Here is a 25539-nt window from a genome sequence, read left to right on the forward strand (position 1 = left end):
CCTGCACCTGCATGGGAGACTGGGAGGAAGCACCTGGCTCCTGGCTTCGCTGTAGCGGCCATTTGGGGAGTGAACCAACAGAAGAAAGACCTTTCTCTTTTTCTCTCTCTCTCACTGTCTAACTCTATCTGTAAAAAAAAAAAAAAAAAAAAAGTGATTCTGCGAAAGTAAAACATTATATAGAGATTTTCTAAATGTCAAGGTTGAAAGGTTAAGGAACTATCTCCTGAGACATTTTGGCATAAAAATCAAAACACCAATATCAGTTCCAAAATTCCACTGATGAATTTTATCAAATATTTAAGTCATCAGTTTTGCACAAACTTTTCAAAGGAAGGAAAGAAAAGACACTAGTGACCTATTTGTTTCATGGGGCCATATAATTTTATATGAGTGTGTAATAAGCAATGACAGAAAGGAAATTCACAGGCCAATGACTCCCATAAGCAGAGCTATAAATAAATAAAATATAAAAATTGATATATGGTGGATATTATAATGTATTATAAAATTATTTTAGATTAGAAATGTTATTGAGAAAATATCACTTAGGTAGATATATTATCATGGAATGGATCTAAAGATTTTTAAAAGGCATATTCTTCTCAACATTTTTTTTTTGATTTTTTCTTTTTTTTGTTTGTTATATAGTTATTTTTTTATTTAATAAATGTGAATTTACAAATTGCAACTTGTGTATTGTTGTGGCTTCCCCCCCTCAAACCTCCCTCCCTCCCGTGGCCCTCCCCTCTCCCACTCCCTCTCCCATCCTGCCCTTCATCGAGTTTCATTTTCAATTACCTTCATATACTGAAGATCAACTTAGTATATACTAAGCAGGGATTTCAACAGGTTGCACTCACACGACCGCACAAGGTATAGGGTATTGTTCGACTAGTAGTGTTGTTTTTAAGTTTCATAGTAGAACACAATAAGGACAGAGATCCTACGAGGGGAGCATGTACCCAGTGACTCCTGTTGTTGATTAACAATTGGCACTCTTATTTATGACGTCAGCAATCACCTGAGACTCTTGCTATGAGCTGTCTAGGCTATGGAGGCCCCTTGAGTTCACCAACTCTGAACTTGTTTAGTCAAGGCCGTATCACAGTGGAGGTTCCTTCCTCCCTTCAGAGAAAGGTGCCTCTCTCCTTGATGGCCTGATCCTTCTGCTGGGTTCTTGTTCCCCAGGATCTTTCATTTAGATTGTTTTTTGCCACTGTGTCATGGCTTTCCATGCCTGCGAGACTCTCATGGACCTTTCAGCCAGATCCGAATGTCCCAAGGGTTGATTCTGAGGCAGGAGTGCTGCCATTCTACTCAACATTGTTTAGATACTCATTGCAGCTACAATTAAAATAACAGATTTATTTCTGAAGAGAGTGACTGGCTGATTCTAAAGTTTACATAGAAATTGAAACTGAAAAAAAAGCAAGAAAATATAGAAGGAGAAAACAAACTTGAGGTATTGCATTTCCCCAAATTAATATAACATGAAACCTACAGTGTTTCATTAAGGTAAGGTAAAAATATATACCAACAGTACAGAATGCAGAATGGACAAAATCATACACATAGGGGACAGAACTCACAGTACAATTCTGTTCCTAATTGTAAGGAAATTTCAAAACAAAACATTCATGTAAATGCAATTAAAAGATAATTTTATTTAGATTTTCTAATAAATTTTTGAAGGCTTCATATATATGTGCATGTGTATTTATATTAAATATAGATACATACATATATGATCACTTCATTTATGATAAAAATGACCCTAAAATTCAAAGTACAAACGATATCTTTTAAAGGAGAAGTTTCTGGATCTCATACATATATCAATACGGAAGAAATTTGGTCATGATTCTTAATTCACTCCTTGCAGAAAAATCAATACCAAATGGATTATAGAATGCAATATGAACAGTCAACAGTGAAGTTTTATAAGATAATATTAAAATATCCAGGGCCGGCGCCGTGGCTCACTAGGCTAATCCTCTGCCTACGGCTCTGGCACACCAGGTTCTAGTCCCGGTCAGGGCGCTGGATTCTTCCCCGGTTGCCCCTCTTCCAGGCCAGCTCTCTGCTGTGGCCAGCGAGTGCAGTGGAGGATGACCCAAGTGCTTGGGCCCTGCACCCCATGGGAGACCAGGAGAAGCACCTGGCTCCTGCCATCGGATCAGCGCAGTGCGCTGGCCTCAGCGTGCTGGCCATGACGGCCATTGGAGGGTGAACCAACGCAAAGGAAGACCTTTCTCTCTGTCTCTCTCTCTCTCACTGTCCACTCTGCCTGTCAAAAAAAAAAAAAAAAAAGAAGAAGAAGAAGAAGAAGGCTTAAAGGAGCCTGAAAAAAAATATTAAAATATCCACAAACTTGAATTCAACAAGTGTTCCTTAATCAGAACACAGAAAGCACTAATCATAAGGATGAAATAATAAATTGTACTACCTTAAAATTTCAAATTTCCTCGAATTAAAAGACATCAACAAGTAACAAGGCTATTAGTACAATGAAAAAAAATTATGCATGGATTTAAAAATATTTTTGCATAAAAATTGGTACAGTAAATTGTACTGTATGTTTGCACCAGGATCTAGTTTGAGACACTAAGGATGGGCATGTGGAGGCATTTGACATAGCAGTTAATACTTGGATTAGGATGTTTCTATCCCGTAATGGAGTATTTAGAGTCAATTCCTGGTCCCAGCTCCTGATTTCAACTTTTTGCCAAAGTAGACCACGGTAAGTGGAGGTAGCGGCTAAAATGCTCGGGTATCTACTACCCACATGGAGATCTGGAGTTGAGTTCCCAACTCCTAACTTTGGCCCCAGCCTAGCCCTAAGTATTAAGAGCACATGGGGAATCAAATATCTCATGAGACATTTCTCTGTACTGCAAAAATAAATAATTTGTATAAAAAGAAGAAGAAAAGGGTATCAGTTTGATACCATCAGCACAACATGAATTCTGCTAATACTCAAGCAAGAACAAACACCAAAGTTATGGTGATGCTTGGGGAGAGGAGCCATGAGATCACTCATGCTTTATGAAAGATGATGGGGGTGAAGCTTGCAAAGAAATCAGTAGTTTACAAATGGATAACTCGCTTCAAGAAGGAAGGAGATAATGTTGGAGAGGAGTCCCTTAACAGCAGGTGACCTACATCAACTTGTGGGGAAAATAATTCACCTTGTTCAGTACCAGAAACAATCGCTGAGACAATAGACATCTTGCCTGGCTCAGCTTACACAATTCTGACTGAAAAATGGAAGTGAACAAACTTTCTATTCAATAGGTGCCAAAGCTGTTGTGTCCAGACTGAACACAGAGAACTCTCAGTGGAAATTTAATTTTTTTTGCATTTCTCGTTGTAATTATGAAAGTTACACAAGTTTCATGTATTTCCTAGACAGATTTAGGAACATAGTGACACTTCCCACCCTACCCTCCCTCCCACTCATGCTCCATACCTTCCCCCTCCCTCTCCCATTCCCACTCTTAATTTTTAGGAGACTTATTTTCAGTTTACTTAACGATCATATAATTAATCCTACACTTAGTAAAAGAAATCAACAAATAGTATGAAAAAAGGAAAAAACAAAAAAAATCACTATTCCACGATGGAAGAGACAAGGGCTATAACAATCATCAAAACTCGAAATATCTGTTTTGCTCCATACATTACATTCAAGTTCTCTATTAGTTACCTCGGATCAGGGAAAACATCTGCTGTCTGTCTTTTTTGGGACTGGCTTATTTCACTAAGTATAACAGTTTCTAGTTGCATCCATCTTGTTGCAAAAATAAGACTTCTTTTTTTTTTTAACAGCTGAATAAAAGTTTATATAGTGTACATATGCCATAATTTCTTATCCAGTAAACATAGTGTATGTATGGTTATAATCGTTTACAAAAGTATCTTGGGCTTCATGGATCTTATACTGAAAAATAAAATTATATATTTATTTTTATCTCTTAAATTAATTTTTCCATAAACATTTAAAAGTTCCCTCTATGGATTATAAAGGATTGAGAGAATCAAGACACTCTTAGAATAAAACAAAGCAAAGGGATTTATTTTGTAAGCTGTGAAGACTTTATAGGAGGGGAAAAAAGTAAGATGAGATGGAACAAGTGCAAGGATAGGGAATAGAAACAACCAGCTTCTAGATGTACAAGAAAATTCACTCTGCAGGAGAGAATTTTCAACAAACCCTAATACAGTAAATGTTCAATAAAAACGACAGCAGTAGATCTTGATCTCTAGGTGGCAAAAGGCCATATCCAGAGTAGAAATCTCATAAAACAAAAAGAGAAAGAGCTAATGCAAAAAATAGGCAAGAATTCTGAACAGAAAATTGTAAAAGAATGTATTCAAATGGCTAATAAGCTTAAAGGGGGACTCAGCTTTACACATTAGGGAAATACTAAATAAAATCATATTGTGATAACATTAGAAAATACTTCTCCAATTTTCAACATTTATACAGATCATGTGGAACAATTAGCACTCTCATACTGTATTAGTGGCTACATAAACACTACAACCACAATGGAGTCTCAGGTGTGTGTCTGCTAAATTTGAACATACTTATAACTAAGCATATATAAGTTCTCTGTATGTATCCAGAAATATGTGCACATATATATGCCAAAAATACATTTGCAAAACCATTTATGAAGTAATTTTCAAAATAGATTGTAATATAACCACATGGTTGGAATACTATATGGCAATGACAATAAAAAAAAACAAAGTGGCCGGCGCCGCGGCTCACTAGGCTAATCCTCCGCCTTGCGGCGCCAGCACACCAGGTTCTAGTCCCAGTCGGGGCGCCGGATTCTGTCCTGGTTGCCCCTCTTCCCGGCCAGCTCTCTGCTGTGGCCCGGGAAGGCAGTGGAGGATGGCCCAAGTGCTTGGGCCCTGCACCCCATGGGAGACCAGGATAAGCACCTGGCTCCTGCCATTGGATCAGCGCAACACGCTGGCTGCAGCGGCCATTGGAGGGTGAACCAACAGCAAAAGGAAGACCTTTCTCTCTGTCTCTCTCTCTCACTGTCCACTCTGCCTGTCCAAAAAAAAAAAAAAAAAAAAAAAAAAAACAAACAAAACAAAACAAACAAACAAAAAAAAAACTAAAGTGATATGTCAATACAGAGGCAGACAAAATACTCAATTAAACATGCCAGGCACAAGTGAAAATTCACTAAACTATTCTGTTTATATTGTCTTAAATGCACACGACTGATTTATGCTATTCAGGTTGTAATATCAGTGGTCCTTCTGTAACTGGACCCTGTATTGACTGTGATATGCCTTGCACTGAACAACTGAGATTTGTGTCCTTTTATGTATGTGAAGTCTATTACAAACATTTTAAAATGAAAGTTAATTTATATTTGTTTAAGGGAAAGCGAGTTAAAGTCTCTCTAAAAGGAAAAAGAGAATTTGTCGTGATACTTATCTTCACTACTGGAAGAAAAATTTTTAAAAATTTAAAAGTTTCTAAGAATCTACTAAAAATAAAATAAATTCCAAAAATTTGTTCCCCAAAGCAACAGATATACAAGATAGGTATAAAATGATTGGCATAAATATATATAAGAAACATATGTAGCGCCCATCACTAATTACATTTAAAATTTTTGACAATGAAATTTGTTAAATTATGATTTTAAAAATGGAAAAGTTCCCAGGGTTGATCAATATAAATACTGAATCTGTGTAATTAGCAACTAAAGGTATTCAGACAAAGAAAATACAGCCATAGAAATAAACTCAAATATAAACCTGTACCGTGTGAAAGTAATGAAGTGACTACTGAAACCAGGATACGTGGGTGAGCACTGGGCATAGCAGTTGAGATGCAGCCTACGAAGCCTGCGCACTGTGTTGGAATGCCTGGGACTCGGTCCCAGCTCCACTTCCGATTCCAGCTTTCTGCTAACGTGCACCCTGAGAGGAAGTAGGTAGGTGGTGACCCAAGTAGTTGGATCTCTCTGCCACCCGTGTAGGAAGCCCAGATTGAGTGATTCGGAGTTAGAAAGCAGAAGTTCAAAGGATGAAATCTTCAGCATATGTAAAGCTTAAAAGGGAATCTTGAACAAAATCTCAGAAAAAGTTCAAAAATGGAAAAATATGTAGAGGCCAAAGAAGGTTCATCATTGTAAAATTTCAAGAGGATGGGGACAAAATATGGGAGTAATGTTCAATGTTAGTTATGGAAAGATGAAAATTCCATATAACAACACTAAATAAAAAAAATGGAGCAATGGCTTAAAATCCAAAAAAATGAAACTGTCTCCTAGAATCATATCCCCACCCAAATGACCACCCAAGGGTAATATGGGAAGTATATTTTCCTTCCACGCTCTATCTAGTAGTTAATGACTGACTATTCCACCAAAATGAGAGAATTAAGAACTGGAAAGTCATGTAGCTCAGACATGTCACTTTCAAAATACATGAACAGGAGGTAATTTCTAGGATTCATGTGAAGGGACATCCCAGGAAAAGCTGTAGGCAAAGCAGGTGGATAAGGGGAGATTTATGAGTGTTCACTACACAAGGGGGTGTGGAGGAGAAGAAATATTCAAGAAATGGGTTATTTGGTTCAGCTTTGAATAATGTTTACAGAATATAATTTGTACAATAAATTAACAAAAAATTAAGACAAATAATTGCATGGTGGTGTAATGGGAAGTCAGGGGTTGATTGTAAGTGTGGAGGAGGTGTCTACAAAGCTAAAGTTCCCCTTTGTATGTTAGGGGGAACAAAGGAGAAGAATTCACGAACGAACACGGAGTGGGCATGTAGCCTCGCAGTTAAGATGCCCTCCTTCCACCTAGAGTGCCTGGGTTTGATTCCTGGCTCCAGCCCCGCACTCCAGCTTCCTGCCAATGCACTCTGGGGCAGCACTGACGGCTCATGGAGTTCCTGTCACCAGAGACCTGGCCTGAGTTCCTGGCTTTAATCTAGCCCCGCCCTGCTCCTAATGGACATTTTAGGAAGTGAACCAGTGGGTGGGATCTCTCAATCTGTTTGTGTCTCAAATAAAGTTGTAAAAAGTGAATATATTTTATGGAACTAATAAACAGCCTCCCAAAGTAGGAAGTGGTAACTTCTAAGGTATGAAAGCAATCGGTACACCTCATCTGGAATGAGAAATATTATCTTACATTGTGAACTTGTGGGAAAAATGTTAAATATTATGCACATGTAATTTCATATGCAATAAAAGCTAAATAAAAGTAGAGAATTAAAAATAAACTTAAGGTAGAACTGATATTCAAGTGTATGTTTTTTACAAGTACATTTCTTCCTAAATTCACTTTTAAATTTAGCAATTAAATTTTTATGTAATATCTGGAAGTTAGAGTCAGTGTAGTTTTTGATTCTTTATTTTATTGCTCCTGTCTTTTTTTTTATTTTTTATTTTTTATTTTTTGACAGGCAGAGTGGACAGTGAGAGAGAGAGACAGAGAGAAAGGTCTTCCTCCAATGCTCCTGTCTTAATAATAATAAAGAGTTAACACTAGCAACTGCCCCATCTCATCCTTCTGTCCTCCATCACTTATTGGCTAATGAAGTGATTTTTCACAGCATTGAGAATTAATAGACATTCTATTTGATTTTTTATCCATAGTCACAGAATCAGTTGGTTTTGCTTCAGCATTTAAGGGACTGTGGTATTTGTGATTCCTTCTCTTTCTTCATCGTTAGGTTGTGTTTTCTTTCCACGTCCTCTGGCATCCTTCCTAAGCCTCATGCTTTCTGCCTTGCTGTATCATCGTGAGGGATAACTTGGGTGGTAGAGTTTTTAGCTCATGATATGCTCTTCTTTGACTTATGGGTGTAACATTTTATCATGTAAGTACTGTCGGAATTTGGATTCTTCCATTTTGTTTTCCATTTATTTAATTTTCATTCCCAGAAATAATATTACAAATACTAGGCACACTTGGTTTTCTTCTCCTTTATCTCTTTTGTCATTTTATTCTCTCAATATCACCCCCCCCCCAATCTTATTTTGTGTAGCTCCTTGAAGTTGGTCAAAACATTTCAGGTCATGTGATGGATGCATTTTGCCATCTACTTTCTTCTGGTGCGAATTCCTTCTTTGTAGTGAATTTCATCTTCTTTACTCCCACTGTTTTCCTCACCTCCTTTGACTCATTTTGACAACATTCATTTAAGCTGGTTATTTTAATGTATCAACATCCCTCAGTTAGTTTTCTTTTTTTCAGGAGAAGAAATGCATTTCATGTTTCTTCTTGGAACTAGGAAGACCAATTTGAACTCTGGTCTCCTGGAGTAACTATGCTTCCACTGTAAGCTGTCCCTTTTCATTTTGCTTATCCCTTTACTCCCTCTGATGTTTTAAAACATCTGTGCATAGGTCATGTACCGGTGCTGTTTTGGTCATAAGAATTCTTTGAACTGGGGTACTGCACTGTCTGCTGGAAAAGACTGTACAGAACCTAGGCAGGGAATGGGCTGAAGCCTGCAGTGTCCTTTTTTCCCCCCAATATTTCCTTATTTGATCTGCCCTCTCTTCTGAGGACAGATTTCTGGGGAGTTCTGCTGCCAGGGTGGACGGTGAGGCCGGCGAGGAAGCTTGGCCAGTTGCAGAGCGTGTCTGTTATCTGGTGATTTTCCTTGCTCCTGCATCCTCCCTGGAAGCCACTCAGTCAGCTGTCTCACAGCCAGGAGTCTTGGGTTATAAATAACAAGGTGATGTGCCTTCAGCTTCTTTCTCTTTTCTGCTCTAGTTACCTGCCACTCTCAGCTGCTCCGTTCATCCTGTCCTTGGTGGCCAGCAGGATGAAGCAGACTCAGAGGATAAAGAAAAGCTATAGCAAAGCGAATTTTCAATGGGAAACCATAAAGACAAAACGTCAGAAAACTTCAGCTTTGGAGCTGTGACTGATACTGTGGCTTTCTGAGAGTGACGCTCTGCTTGATTGATATTGATTTCCCAATATATTGTAAAGGTGGGACAGAGCTCAGCTTCATGCTGGAGACCACAGGTACCAGCTGGTGAAAGAGGGCTTTAGAAATCTTCTCGCGAGTTGCTAGCATGAAATGTATGGAGGCTGTCACCGGAGAGCAAGGGTATCTTTCAGGATGGATGTGGGTTTTGGCGATCACGATGTGATTTTAGTCCATGTACTTGTTTTTGTGGTGCTCATTACCACCACCATGCTTTATATGAATATTCATATAATGAGATCCTCAAGGAATTTTATTTCTAATTTTCTTTTCTCATATAACTATATAGAGAGCAATAGATTTCTTTCCATATCAACCCAACAGCCTTTTACAACATCGTGCTTTAAAGTCCCTAAATGTCTATTACATGATTTAATATGATTTTCCTGTTGTATTTACTTTTACTTCAGGGATTGTCCTCTTATTTGTCATTTTTAGCAAACTTTCAAAGACTATTCTATATCATCATTCAGTGAAGTGAATTTAGAAATACACTTTTTTGGATTAAACGGAGTTTGAAGTTTTAAGCTTCTGTTACATTTCAGCAAGTTTCCTGCTGCAAAGTTTGCACTGATTGTAATTCTAAATTTTAGGAGAATGACTATCACCCAGCACCATCTCTGGCTCTACCTGTTGATCAATAGTTACATCTTTGTCAAGTCAAAAACTTGAATATGGGATAGATTTTTTTAAGTTGTGTTTTTTTTTTAATTATAGTAACAGAAAACATTATAAATTTAACGCAATTGTTATTTTATTAGTTCATTGCCTGTGCAAATCCATTCACCATGTTTTCCAATCAGAGATTTTTCCTTCAAAAGTCAATGCATAATTTTGTTTGTGCATTGCATAATGTCACAGTATTATAAAAAGGCAGAATCAATAGCAGATATAGACAGACATATGAAGGAGGATTTATTTCTTAGGGGACACTGTTCACATGACTGGCAACTAAGAAGTCCCACACAGGCCGTCTGCAGGTGGAAAGATAGGGGTGCTGGTAGTGTGGCTCAGTGCAAATACAGAGGCCACAGAACCGGCGAAGCCAAAGTGCAGCTCTCAGTTCAAAGCTGAGGGCCTGGGTACCAGTGAGGGGCGACTGATGTCAAGTTCTGCAGTCCTCAGGCCAGCAAGTCTGGCGTTCTGATAGCCAGGCCTGCGATGCAGCAAGTTCAGCATGTCCCCGCTAAGAGCAAGGGACCAATCTGCTTCCTGTCTTTATCCTCTCCAGATCCTCAGCCCATTGGCACTGCCACCCACGTGGGGGCCAGGTTCTCCCACCATACACTAACATCGTTTGGAAACACCCTCACAGACATCCCCAACAACGCCGTTCCAGGTTTCTAAGTGTTCCTTTCATCCAGTCAAGTTGACACCTAAAATTAACAATCGAATCATTCTCTGAATTGGTCGTTACTAAGTTACTTTAATTTGGTCACTTACTTTTTAATTTGCTCATAGCCATTTTACAGTAAAAGAAATATGTTCACTTTTAGGTAATAAAATTGATCAGTATTTTGTATTACGGTTTCTAAGCCTACTGTTAGAGCATGAAATAGTTTTGGGAATCCAAAATTATATCTCTGCTTTAATATTTTTATAAATTTATTTTACTGCAGTAGGGTATTAATGCACCCATACTTAATTTGATGTCAGGACTCCAATATACCTCCTCAACTTGTTCAGACATAATTCACTGAACTAATTATTTTATCTGTTGCTCAAAATGCCAATTTTATTTTATAAAAAGTGGTTATGATATGCTCTTGGGTTGATTTCTCAACTGCTGAGTCATTTTCATTGCTTATATTTCACTGTTTATAATTTCCTGCACCGATATCTGCCCTCATTCCTCTTCTTTATTCCCAAAGTTTTCAGTGTTGTTTCTTATTTTTTTTTAACTTGGAGACAAACTACGGAATACATTTCTGAAGGTCCTCATGCAGTTCCACTGGAATGTTAAATAGAATCGACCTGGATGGAATTAATATCTGTACTCTGTTGGATCTACGTATTCAAGCAAATAATCATATAGTTTTGTGTAGAATTCTTCCATTGATCAAATAATGAGCTGTTTTCCTAAACTTCCAAAGGGATACCCTAATCAAAATTTATTGGAAAGTATTGATATTTTATTTATTTCAGAACCTATAAATTACAAAGTCATTATCTGACATAATTCACTCATAACTTACCTAGGAACGATCATTTAAGCAGTGGTACTAGTGTTTGGAGCAACAATTTGAACTTATTTAATTATTATTGCTCTTTAAGGTACACATATTTGGTCGAATCAAAGTTGATTGTTAGCATCTTCATAAATGCTCAGGATGCATTCACACCTATAGCTATCACCACTCTAGATGGTCATATATTGTATTACATTTGTTCTTTTTTATCCTGGATACCTTCCAGTGAAAAACATGCCTCCTCTATAAGTCTTTAATAATAAGCTTCTATGTTGTACTCCAAAATTAATGTTTTGTGATTTGTAGATGTACTCTATTGCTGTCTTATCATTCTCCGGACATTTTCTTTCTTAAATATATGAAGTATTTGTTTAATTGAAAATTCATTTTACTTCCACGAATTGCCTTTTGGCTGTACTTAAAAGTTATTGTCAAACCGAAGGTCACATATATTTTCTCCTAGATTTCTTATAGAAGCTGGAAGTTTTATCCATCTATATTTAGGTTTATGCTCCACTTTGAGTTAATTTTGTAAAAGGTGTAAGATCTGTGTCTACATTCTTTTTTATATAGATGTGCATCCAATTGTTCCAGCACCATTTATCTAAAACACTATGCTTTGTCCAGTGAATCCTCTTTATTCCTTTGTCGAAGGTCAGTAGACTATCTTTATGTAAAGCTATTTCTGGGTTCTCTGTTCTTTCCCATTGGTCTACTGTTGCATCTTCATTCTTTAAATAGTGCCATGCTGTCTTTATTACCGCAGTTTTATATTAAATTTTGAAGTCAAGTAGTATAATCTTGAAATTCATTCTACTTTTTCAACACTAATGATCTGTGACTTATGACTGCTTGACTTGCATTTTTTTTATTTTATATGGGTATGATAACAACATGCATTCAGTATAAGCTGTACTTTGAATTGGGTCAGCAAATATGGTACAATACTCTTGTGATCCCAGACAGTGTCCCCTGAGCCACAATTCCCATCAGCCACCAAATATTGAGGACAAATACCCAATTCTAGGATGTCCAGCAGGGTAGGTAGATACAATGCATTTTGTACTTAAGATATTTAGTAACATCATCGTTAGAAAAGGAACATCTGTATTATGTTCACTAGTCTAGGATTTTTGCCTTCCAATGTAAAGTTTAGAATAAATTTATCACTATCTAAAAATAATCTGGTATTTTGGTAGGATTTGAGAGTCTCTAGAGATCATCTGGGTGAAATGAACTTTTGACAGTATTAAGTCATCCAATCTCCATCCATTCTTGATTTTTATTTTTTTAATTTTTAAAGAATATAACAGACATGACAGGTGTACATTTTTATGGACTATTATGTGGTGTTTTGTTACCTGTGCATATTACATAATGCCTAATCAAGGTAAAAATATTTATCCTTTCAAGCATTCAGCATTTTTATAGTGAAAACATCCAAAAATCCATCTTCTAGTTTTTTTTTTTAAATAAAGAAATCTACAGCATGTTAACAGTGTCTATAGTCACCCTACTTTACAATGGAACCCCAGAGCTTCTTAGAACCATATTTTAACCTACTACCTATGAATCAATCTTTCCTCACCCCTTCCTTCTCACACTCCTCATCTGCCTCTGATATCTACTATTATATTTTTAAGTCCTTACAGAGATTGCCTTTAAAAAAAAACTCCATATGAGTGGGATCATGTGGTATTTGTGTTTCCGGTTGGCTTATTTCACTTCACATAATGTCCTTAAATTCCAACCATGTTGCTGCAAATGACAAAATTTCTCCTTTGCTGAAGCTGAGTAATATTCCATTGTGTGTCTGTTACACATTTTCTTTATCCATTCATCTGTGGATGGACATTTAGTTTGTTTCCATTCTTTGGGCTACTGTGAATGGTGTTATAATAAACATGAGAATGCAGATATCTCTTCAACATATGGACTTCATTTCCCTTGGATGGGATTGATGAATCATATGGTAATTACAGCTTTAGTTCTGTGAGAAAACCCCATACTGTGTTCCACCAACAGTGAGCAAGATGTCTTTCTTTCTATATTCTCATCAACACATTTTATCTTTTGTCTTTTTGATGATAGTCTTCCAATCTTCCTGGATGAGGCGATTTCTCATTGGGGTTTTGACTTACATTTCCTTGATGGCTAGTTATGTTGAGCATTTTTCATATACTTATTAATCATTTGAATGTCTTTCTTTGAGAAATGTCTGTTTAGATCTATCGGCCATATTTTAATTTTTTTTAAAATTTTTTAACAATTGAGTTGTTTTGAGTTCCTTAAATATTCTGTATATTAACCTATTGTCAGGTGTTTAGCTCCCAAACATTTTCTTCCATCCTTTAGATTGTTTCTTTGCTCCATGCAGTGTTTTCATTGTTATGCAAAGTTTTTTAACTTTATGAAATGCCATTTTAGGTTTTATTACCCTGTACTTTTGAAGTCTAATCTAGTAAAACCTTGCCATTCCAATGTCCTGAAGTGTTTTCTACATGGTTTCCTTGAGTAGTTTTCAAAATTTCAGGTCCCACATTTAGATATTTAATCCATTTTGAGTTGAGCTGTGTTCATGGTAAGATGTGGGGATCTGGTATCAGTCTTCTGCATGTGTATATCCACTTGTCCCAGCACTGTTTAGTAAGAAGAATGCCCTCTTTCCAATACTTGTTTTGTTTTTTTTTTTTTTTTGTTTGTTTGTTTGTTTGTTTTTTTGAGAGGCAGGAGGGGACAGTGAGAGAGAGAGACAGAGAGAAAGGTCTTCCTTTTGCTGTTGGTTCACCCTCCAATGGCCGCCGCGGCCGGCGCGCTGCAACCAGCGCACCACGCCTATCCGATGGCAGGAGCCAGGTGTTTCTCCTGGTCTCCCATGCGGGTGCAGGGCCCAAAGACTTGGGCCATCCTCCACTGCACTCCCTGGCCACAGCAGAGAGCTGGCCTGGAAGAGGGGCAACCGGGACAGAATCTGGCGCCCTGACTGGGACTAGAACCCGGTGTGCCGGCGCCACAAGGCGGAGGATTAGCCTAGTGAGCTGCGGCGCCGGCCTCCAATACTTGTTTTTACCACTTTTGTCAGACTGGTTGACTACAGATACATGAGTTACTTCTGTGGTATCACTATGCTCCATTGGTCTACAGATCTGTTTTGGTACCAATACCATCCTGTATTAAGTCTTGTAGCATTAACTGATACGAAAAATGCCTTCTTCATCCCACTGATAGATGGTCAAAATATAAGAGCGGGAATAAGAGAGGGAGGAGATGTACAATTTGGGACATGCTCAATCAGACTTGCCCTAAATGGTGGAGTTAGAAACGTGCCAGGGGATTCCAATATAATCCCATCAAGGTTGCATGTACCAATGTCATCTCACTAGTCCAAGTGATCAATTTCAGTTCACAATTGATCACTCTGATAGGTCTAACAGTCAAAGGGATCACACAAACAAGACTAGTGTCTGCTAATACTAACTGATAGAATCAAAAAGGGAGAGACCAATCCATCATGGGAAGCGGGATACACAGCAGACTCATAGAATGGCAGATGTCCTAAATAGCACTCTGACCTCAGAATCATCCCTTAAGGCATTTGGATCTGGCTGAAGAGCCCATGAGAGTATTTTAGGCATGGAAAGCCAAGACACTCTGGAAAAAAAAAGACCTAAATGAAAGATCTCTGCGAGTGAGATCCCAGTGGAAAGAACCGGGCCATCAAAGAAGGAGGTACCTTTCTCTGAAGGGAGGAAAGAACTTCCACTTTGACTATGACCCTGTCGGAATAAGATTGAAGTCGGTGAATTCAACAGGCTTCCATAGTCTTGGCAACTCATGACTAGAGCCTAGGGAGATTACTGACGCCATAAACAAGAGTGTCAAATTGTTAAGTCAACAACAGGAGTCACTGTGTACTTACTTCTCATGTGGGATCTGTCCTTAATGTGTTGTCCAATGTGAAGTAATGCTATAACTAGTACTGAAACAGTATTTTACACATTGTGTTTCTGTGTGGGTACAAACTGATGAAATCTTTACTTAATATATACTAAATTAGTCTTCTGTATATAAAGATAATTGAAAATGAATCTTGATGTGAATGGAATGGGAGAGGGAGCGGGAGGTGGGAGGGGTGCAAGTGGGAGGGAAGTTATGAGGGGGAAAGCCATTGTATTCCATAAACTGTACTTTGGAAATTTATATTTACTAAATAAAAAAATGAAAAAAAGTATTAATTAAACTAAGAATAGATCTTTGTAAAAATTAAGAGTGGGAGTAAGAAAGGGAAGAGGAAGAAAAATTGGATCATGGCAGCAGGCAGGGTGGGGTAGGAACTATAACTATACTCCTAAAGCTGCATTATCAAATACTTGAAACTGGAATAACTTATAAAAATTTTCTAAAAATAACAAATGCTTGTGAATTTGTGGAGAAAAATATACCCTTAATACACTGTTGGTGGGAATGCAAACTAGTACAACTAGTATGTAGATTCCTCAGAAATCTGAAAATAGATCTACCACAAGATCTAGCAATCCTACACCTGAGAATTTACCCAAAGGCAATGTAATCAGCTTTTGAAAGGGTTATCTACACCCCCATATATCTCAGCTTAATTCATAGTATCTGAGACATGGAATCAACCCAGATGTCCATCAAAGGATTACTGAATAAAGACATGTGGTGTATGTACATGATGGAATATTATTCAGACACTAAAAAATGAAATCCCATCTTTTGTAACAAAATGGATGCAAATAGAAACCGTTATGCTGAGTGAAATAAACAAAACCCCAAAAGAAAAAAAACTATTTGTTTTTTTTTTTTAATATTGATCAATCTTTATATTTTTGTGTGTGTATGTTGTTTGTTTTTGTTTTTTGGGGGGGAGTGAGAAGGTAGGGGGACTTATAATACTTGGAATAGATCCCACATAGCTATAGAGCATACTTTTTATGTCTTATTGGATTTTATTTGTTAACATGTTGTTGAGGAGTACTTATTTATGTTCATAAAAAAAAACAGAGCTCTAATTTGTTTTTCCAATAATGTCTTTAACTGTGTTTGGGATTAAAATGAATGTGATATCATAGAGTAATTAATAATTATTGCTCCTCTTCTATTTTTTGGAAGAAATTGTGGGAAATTACTATTATTTCAAAAATATTTGATAAAATCTACAAGTGAATCTATCATATAGGAATGTTTTAAGGTTATTATATTAATTCAATCTATGTAGGCTTATTTCAAATTGTCTGTTACTTTGAATGAGCTCTGATAGTGTGTGGCTGTAGCAGGATTAGGGAAATTTCACTTCTGCCAAGGGACATTTGGGCATTTATATCTTCATTCGTTTGCCATGCAGAATTGTCAGCTTAAAATTAGCCTAATATAGATTTATTGAATTCAAGCCCTACCTGTGGCTGCCTTGGCAGGGCCAGCCCAAATGATTTCACAAGCCTTATGCAGCCTGTGGACTAGACATCTCCCACACTTGTTCAAGGATATTGTTCACTCTGTGTGAATTATCAAATGCCAAGCCATACATTTATTTACCATATCAACTTATTGCCTTTTTAGTCTCCATGAGATCAGCATGATTTTTGATATTGGTAGTCTGTGTTTTCTTTTTTCTGTCTTAGTTAACCTATCTAGTGATTTATTGATCTTGTTCTTTTCAAAGAATGGGTTTTGGGTTTCATGATTTTTCCCTATTGTTTTCCTGTTCACAATTTCATTGATTATTATCTATCTTATTTTGCTTGTTTTAAGATTAAATTGATCTCTTGTTTTCCTTATTTCATAGAATGGAAGCTTAGGTTATCAATTTTAGATTTCTCATCCTAATATATACACTTACTGATATTAATTTCCATCAAAACACTAATTTCACTGCATCTCAAAATTTTGAGAATATTTTGGTTTTCAGTAATTCAAACTAAAAGTCTCTTGACACATTTTATTTTACTCATATATTATTTTGGAGTGTGTTTTCTTATTTCCAAATATTTGGGGATTTTCCTGCTATCATTCTATTATTGATTTCTGAATTAATTCCATTTTTATCTGAATATATTTTATGTAATTTATATTAATTTACAGCTGTTAAGATTTTTCTAGGACCCATAATGTTATATATGTTAATGAATGTTCCATGTGAGCTTTGTAGGAATGTGTATTCTACCTTTTTGGACAGAGTAAATGTAAATGTCATTTAAATTAAGCTGGTGGTGTTCTTCAGGTCCACTATATACTTGCTGAATTCCACTTCCCTCTCTTCTCTCTTGCATGATTTCTGATGAAAATTAACCCACAATTCTTTGATAAGTTCTCTCCCCAATTCCAACTCTGGCTTCTTCAAGATGCTGTGGTGCTGTTTTTCTTTTTTCTTTTTCACTTTAATATAACACTCATGGTAAGATATTCTGATACTTTTAATGCATGGAATTCTCTCAGCACCAACCAGAATTTTTGGTCTGTCATCAGCTGAAAAGTTTTCAGTCATTGTTGCTTAAAATACTCATACTCCCCTTTCTATTTTCTCCTTTGGTATTTCACTTAAGCATATAGTATATCCTTAGAAATTAACCCATACTTTTTGCATATTTTGGGTTATTTCATTCTTTCTTCGCTTCACATTTCGACTTAGGAGGCTTCTATCACCATCTCTTCAAATCAGCTTATCCTTTCCTTGGCCTTATTCAGTATACTGAAGAGATGAAAGACATTCTTTGTGTCTCTAAGTGTGTGTGTGTGGATTTTTGCTTTCATGTCTAGCATTTTCTTTTTATTCTCTTACCCATCTCTCGGCTTCCAGTACTCATTTGTTATTACATGTCTCTACATTTTTTATTAAAGCTCTTATTACTTGAGAGACAGAGTGACAGATAGACAGACAGACAAAAAGAACGCCCATGTAATAATTCACTCTCAAAAGAGCACAAAACCCTGAGCTGAATTTGGCCGAAGCAAGGGGCCTTGTCTCCTCTCTGGATGGCAGCGACCCAAGTACTTGAGCCGTCACTTGCTGCCTCCCAGGGTCTGTATTACTTGGAATCTACAATTGGGAGCCATAGCTAGGAACAGAATCCAAGCACTCTGATATGGGATGTGGGCATTGTAACTTCTCTTCCAAACAGCCAACCTAATCCAAGGTGTTTTTTCCTCCCCCTTGTGGATGTTAAAAGGTTTAAATAAATAGATTAACTATAAAGTCTCCATAAAATTATACAACAGTAAGTGCTAGAAAGGAAATGTACCAGGTGCTGCAATAAAAACAAACTATTCAAGGAGACACACTATCAGTGAGGACATCACTGTGGAGAACGCTATGTTCATCCTGAGATATGGACACAGCGGTGTCAAAATGAAGCAGAATGTGGAAGGTCATTATAAGAGAAAGTGTTCGAGATGTTCTAGAAAATAGCAATTAAAGGCTGAAGGCAGAGGATGGGGAAACTTAGTGTGAGTAAAAGCAGCTTCCTGAGTTAGAGGCAAAGCTAGAATTTCTCAAGCTAGGGGGGGAAATGGCCAGATTTTGTATTGCTTCCTGTTGATGTTAGTAAGTCACAGAAAGATTTAGGGCAGAGGAGTGATATTATCTCCTTTATATTTTTAAAAGGCCACTTTTAAAACAACTCATGTCATTGAAAACTAATTAGAAAGGAGGAAGAGAGAAACCAGGAAGGCAAATTCAAATCAGTTTGCAGTAGACTGTGTGGTGCAACATGGTGGTCATTGTATATATGGCTCTTGAACGCTCAAAATGCCACCAGTATGACCAAACAACATGTGTTTAAATTTATTTAACTTTGATTTTAAAAAAATTATGCAAGTGTCATGTATTTTATACGTACAGTTTTAGAAACACAGTGATCGTTCCCATCCAAACCTCCCTCCTGCCCATGCCCCGGCCTTCTTCCTCCTCCCTCTCCCATTCCCACTCCTAATTTTTGCAAAGATCTACTTTCAGTTTACTTAAGGACATAACATTAACCCCACACTAAAAAAAGAGTTCAACAAATAGCATGCAGAAAAAAAGCACTGTTCTCACAGAAGAGACAAGAGTTGAAAATAATCATTGAATCTCAACTTAAAATGAAACCCGTGTGGAATATTTTCCCCTTAAATGCAATTTAATTTCATAAGAGTGCATTTGATAATAACAGTTATGACATGTACTCATAGATATTATTGTAATACTGAAATGTCCATGTCAGACAAATACCTTACTTCTCTTATCACATATAAACACTTCCATTCTAGTCAGTGTCTGGAATTTTTCCTCTCTTTATTGATGTAACATTGTCATGTGACTAGTTAAATATTTGTGCAGATCATATGTGGTTCAAGACATCCATCCAAATTTTAATTTTAATTAAAAGCCCTTTGTTTTAATTATTACATGATAAAATTATATTTTTAATTTAAATAAGTATAGGCGAATGTTAAAATTTAAGGCAAAGGTATGCCACTGATGCAAATATGGAAATACAGCCGATCCCCCAAAACTGTAGAGACACAGACCTAAGAAGAAGGTCACAACCTCATTACGAATAGAAATGCAATTTGTTGAAGCAGAGAAAAATGAAATTTTGATGAAGACAATATTATGAATTGCATTCAGCAAATACGAAGTAGATCTACTATTTCCTTTCAAGAGCCAAAAGAGGGGAAAGATTAGTCACCTAAAGTTAGAATTTTTGTCCCCAGCTATTTTAATTTTTGCTTCAATTTTTATTTTATTGATTTGACAAAAAAAGTTCTTTCTCATTCACTGGTTTGCTCCCCAAGTGCCCGGGAGCCCAGAAATCAATCTGAGCCTCTCTCGTAGCTGGCAAGGACCCAGCGGCTTGAGCCATCATCTGCTACCTCTGAGGGGGCACATTAGCAAGAAGCGGAAGTCAAGACTGCATCCAGGCCGGCGCCGCGGCTCACTAGGCTAATCCTCCGCCTTGCGGCGCCGGCACACCGGGTTCTAGTCCCAGTCGGGGTGCCAGATTCTGTCCTAGTTGCCCCTCTTCCAGGCCAGCCCTCTGCTATGGCCCGGGAGTGCAGTGGAGGATGGCCCAAGTGCTTGGGCCCTGCACTCCATGGGAGACCAGGAGAAGCACCTGGCTCCTGGGTTCAGATCAGCGCGATGCGCTGGCCACAGCAGCCATTGGAGGGTGAACCAACGGCAAAAGGAAGACCTTTCTCTCTCTGTCTCCCTCTCTCACTGTCCACTCTGCCTGTCCAAAAAAAAAAAAAAAAAAAAAAAAAAAAAAAAAAAAAGACTGCATCCAGACCCCGAACCTATGCATTCTGGAATGAGAGTCAGGTGTCCTAGCCAACACCCTAGCCACCAGGTCAAAAATCTGTGCCTAAAATTTTTTTAGATGATTTTAGGAGAATCTGAAAACAACATTGGCCAGCTATAAAATGGGTTGATATATGACACAGAGAAAAGATAAAACATTTTAAATGGAGACATACTAAAGACAATCATCAGGGCCGGCGCTGTGGTGCAGTGGGTTGAAGCCCTGGCCTGAAGTGCCAGCATCCCATATGGGCACCGGTTCTAGTCCCAGCTGTTCTTCTTCCGATCCAACTCTCTACTATGGCCTCAGATAGCAGTAGAAGATGGCCCAAGTCCTTGGGCCCCTGCACTCACATGGGAGACCTGGAAGAAGCTCCTGGCTCCTGGTTCCTGGCTTCAGATCTGTGGGGAGCAACTCGGACTAGACTAAGTTACTGGAATTAAGACTTATTCTATGCATCTGCTCTCCCACAATATGGTGCTGGGAGAGGAGTAAACAGCTTCTACACAGCCGCCTCCAGTTCAACCAATAACCTGCAGGAGCTGATCCCTCTCCTGATTGGAGGAGAGCAGCGTACTCGGCGTGTGGGTAGCAGAGTTGGGATTGGTGGAAGAGGACTATAAAGGAGGAGAGAGACAACATGCACCAGGAACATCTATCTGAAGGAACACCTGTGCAGCCCCCGAGAGAGCCGGCCGGCGGTGTGCCGCTCCCCTGCGGAAGTGGGGAAAGTGGCAGGGGGAACCGCCCTTCCACGGAGGTGGAAGGGACGGTAGCCAACCCGGGAAGAACCAGCAGCAAACCCGGGAAGGGCCGAGCAGACGAAAGAACAGCGCAGGGTCCTGTGTCGTTCCTCCACGAAGAGGGGGAGTGACACAGATCGGTGCAGCTCCAGCCATTGCAGCTGGTTGGAGAGTGAAACATCAGATGGAAGACCTCTCTCTCTGTCTCTACCTCTCTCTGTAACTCTGTCTTTCAAATAAATAAAATAAATCTTTAGAAACAAAAAGACAATCAGCACTTCAGTTACAGAAATTTGGTTACAAATTTTATAAAATGCTATTTTTTTACAAAAATAGAAATATATTTGATTATACTTTCAATCAATTGCTCACAGAAACATTTGTTAATATCAGAAGAACAAGTGATTCAAAGTATGTTTTTTAATAAAGATCTGTGTTGTTAATTTGAAAGGCAGATTTACAAAGAGATTTTTCCACCCACTCATTCATTCCCAAAATGCTACAATGATGGGGCTGGGCTAGTTTAAAGCCAGGAACTTCATCTGGGTCTCCAGTGTGGGTGTGGGGGCCCAAGTACTTGGGCCATCCTCCACTGCTTTCCCAGGCACAGTAGCAGGGAGCTGGTACGGAAGTGGAAAAGCCAGGCCCTGAGCCATCGCCCATATGGGATGCCTGCAGCAGCTCATCCCACTACAGCACTACATTGGACCCCAACATGTTTTTAAAATTTGATATTTAACATTTTCAGATACTCCAACAATTGACCTTAAAAGATGGTTTGTTTCAGAAGACATCCACATTTGAGAGAAATGTCAACTCACAGGACAAAATAAGAAATTGTGTGATGCATATTACTGCAGCGAAGGAGAGTTACAGCTAGATACCTCTTGTAAGACAAAGCTCCAGCTGTGTGAAGTAAAAAATCTGGTGCAGACAGCTCTTTTATTTACAAATTTAATTTCCTTTGGGTAAATTCCAAGGAGTGGGATGGCTGGGTTGTATGGTAGGGTTATATTCAGGTTTCTGAGCAATCTCCAAACTGACTTCCATAGTGGCTTTACCCCAAAGGAAATTAAATTGGCAAGTAAAAGAGCTGTCTGCACCTCAATGTTTGTTGCAGCTCAATTCACAATAGCTAAGACCTGGAATCAACCTAAATACCAATCAACAGATGATTGGATAACAAAATTATGGGATATGTACTCTATAGAATACTATACAGCAGTAAAAAAAATGAAATCTGATCATTTGCAACAAAATGGAGGAATCTGGAACACATCATGCTGAGTGAAAGGAGCCAGTCCCAAAGGGACAAATATCATATGTTCGCCCTGATCGGTGACAACTAACTAAGCACCTATAAAGAAACCTGTTAAAGTGAAATGGACACTATGAGAAACAGTGACTTGATCAGCCTTGTCCTGACTGTCGAGCAACAACTTACTATCTTATTCCTTTTAGTATTTTTTTTGTTCTACTTAAAACCATTGGTTGAACTCTTTAATTAACACACAATTATTCTTATTCATTTAAATTTAACTGAAAAGTGAGCCCTGTTAAATATAAGAGGGAAGAGATGTACAGTTTGACACATGTTCACCTGGACTTACCCCTAATGGTAGAGCTAGAAACGTGCCAGGGGATTCCAAATCAATCCCATCAAGGTGGCATGCACCAATGCCATCTTACTTGTTAAAGTGATCAGTTTAAGTTCATAATTTATCAAAAAGATAGTATTAAGTGTCAAAGGGATTACATAAATAAGATTAATGTCTGCAAATAATAATTGATAGAATTAAAAAGAGAGAATGATCCTACATGGGAAGTGGGATACACAGCAGACTCATAGAATAGCAAAAGCCCTAAACAGCACTCTGGCCTCAGAATCAGTGCTTAAGGCATTCAGATTTGGTTAAAAAGCCCATGAGAGTTTTGCAGGCATGGAAAGCCAAAAAAAAAAAAAAAATGACCTAAATGAAAGATCTCTGTGAGCGAGATCCCAGCGGAAAGAATGGGCCATCAAAGAAGGAGGTACCTTTCTCTGAAGAGAAGAGAGAACTTCCACTGTGACTATGGCCTTGTATAAACAAGATCGGAGTTGGCAAATTCAAGAGGCTTCCATAGCCTTGGCAGCTCACCACAGGAGCCTCAGGTGATTAGTGACGTCATAAATAAGAGTGCCAATTGTTAAAGCAACAACGATAGTCACTGTGCACCTGCTCCCCTTGTAGGACCTCTGTCTTTAATGTGCTGTACTATGCGAATTAATGGTAAAACTACTACTCAAACAGCACTCTATACTTTGTGTGTCTTTGTGGGTGCAGTCTGTTGAAATCTTTACTTAGTATATACTAAGTTGATTTTCTGTATATAAAGATAATTGAAAATGAATCATGATGAAGAATGAGATGGGAGAGGGAGTGGGAGATGGGATGGTTGCAGGTGGGAGGGAGGTTATGGGGGGAAAAACTGCTATAATTCAAAAGTTGTACTTTGGAAATTTATATTTATTAAATTAAAGTTGATAAAAAAAGAAAAAAGAAAAAAAAATCTGGGATTGTTCTTAGCTTTAAAACCAAGTTGATTTTTCTTTTATCATTTTGTTCCAGTGTATGATACATATTAAAATAACGTATGATTAATTTTCCATATTAAACTATGAAATTTATGGATATATTCATTAAAATAGATAAGTATAGATACTCAAATGTTATAGCTCAACAACTTTCTGGAAATATTTGTAGAATAGAAGACAATGTCATTGTTTTTGCCAGTGTTTGTTGGTTGTGTCAACAATGAAATTTTACAGATTTATTGTACTGGCAACTCTAAGTCAACATTTTCTTGACAAAAGGAATGCTTGTTTATTCAGTATTCAGTTGTTTGATTTATTTGAATATGTCAAAATTGAATAATTCAGATATTCAGAACATCAAAGATAAAAAATGGCAGTATAATTTATTTTCTGATTGATATAACTTTGCATATAAATGAGCTAAATTTGAAGCTTTAAAGAAAGTAATTGCTTATTTATAACCAACAGAAATTTATGTGAATTTGTATTGAAACTGAAACTTTATAAGAATTATAATTTTGTACATTCTTCAAAACTGAATCAATATGTGGAAGATTCTAATTATAGTTGACAGCATTATGCAAATTGGCTCTAAATGTTAGAAGAAAAAATTTAAATATTTTATCAATATTATTAATTTAATTGTCACTTTTCAATGTATACAATATTCCTTTAACTTGATGTTAATAAAACTGATTTTTAATATGATTTAGTGAATTTACCTCACTTCAACAGTTTTGAAAGTGATGTTTTAAATTCTAAATCAAATCAAACATTCTAAAAACCATGAACTAGGCCAGCGCCGCGGCTCACTAGGCTAATCCTCCACCTGCGGCACCGGCACACCGGGTTCTAGTTCTGGTCGGGGCGCCGGATTCTGTCCCAGTTGCTCCTCTTCCGGTCGAGCTCTCTGCTGTGAGGGCAGTGGAGGATGGCCCATGTGCTTGGGCCCTTCATCTGCATGGGAGACCAGGAGAAGCACCTGGATCCTGGCTTCAGATCAGCGCGGTGCACCAGCCGCAGCGAGCCTGCCGCAAGCAGCCATTGTGGGGTGAACCAATAGAAAAAGGAAGATCTTTCTCTCTGTCTCTCTCTCTCACTGTCCACTCTGCCTGTCAAAAAATAAATAAATAAACAAAAAATAAAAACCATGAACTAATTTTGTATGTGGATTAACATAATAAATGAAAAATAATTTTACTACTCGGTTCAGATTTTGCAAAGCTTTTCGGCATGCTTGGAATAGCATGGATTTATAAGCTTACTTTTCAATCTGCAAATTTTTATATAATATAGATCATGTATTTACAATCAAATTGAGGTTTGCTAAAATATACATTTGACTTTTAAGAATTAGTATAAAAATTGAAAAATGTTTAATTAATATTTTCTAATAGTCATTACAAGCTGACATAAAACTATGATGCATAGATTGGATTCTATGTTCCTCGTAGCTCAGTGTTGGCTTCCAGAAAATGTACAATTGCATATGTGACTCACGTTGTATTTCTTTTTTATGACACAGGTCTCAACAAGAAGTCAGATTTGTACTAGATCAGAGGCAGTAGAAATGAGAAAAGTGGAGAGAGGGCAGATATATTGGTGGATAAAATATGCAAGATTTACTGACGGCTTTGGATGACAGGTGGAAAAAAATGAGAAGAAGCAAGAATGACTGCCAAGTTTCTGGCCAGAATTTCTCGGCAGAAAGTGGGGCTACAAACAGAAAAGTCAACTCT

This window comes from Oryctolagus cuniculus, chromosome 4, assembly GCF_051225735.1.
Source record: "Oryctolagus cuniculus isolate XC-2025 breed Fujian yellow rabbit chromosome 4, ASM5122573v1, whole genome shotgun sequence".
NCBI lineage: Eukaryota > Metazoa > Chordata > Mammalia > Lagomorpha > Leporidae > Oryctolagus > Oryctolagus cuniculus.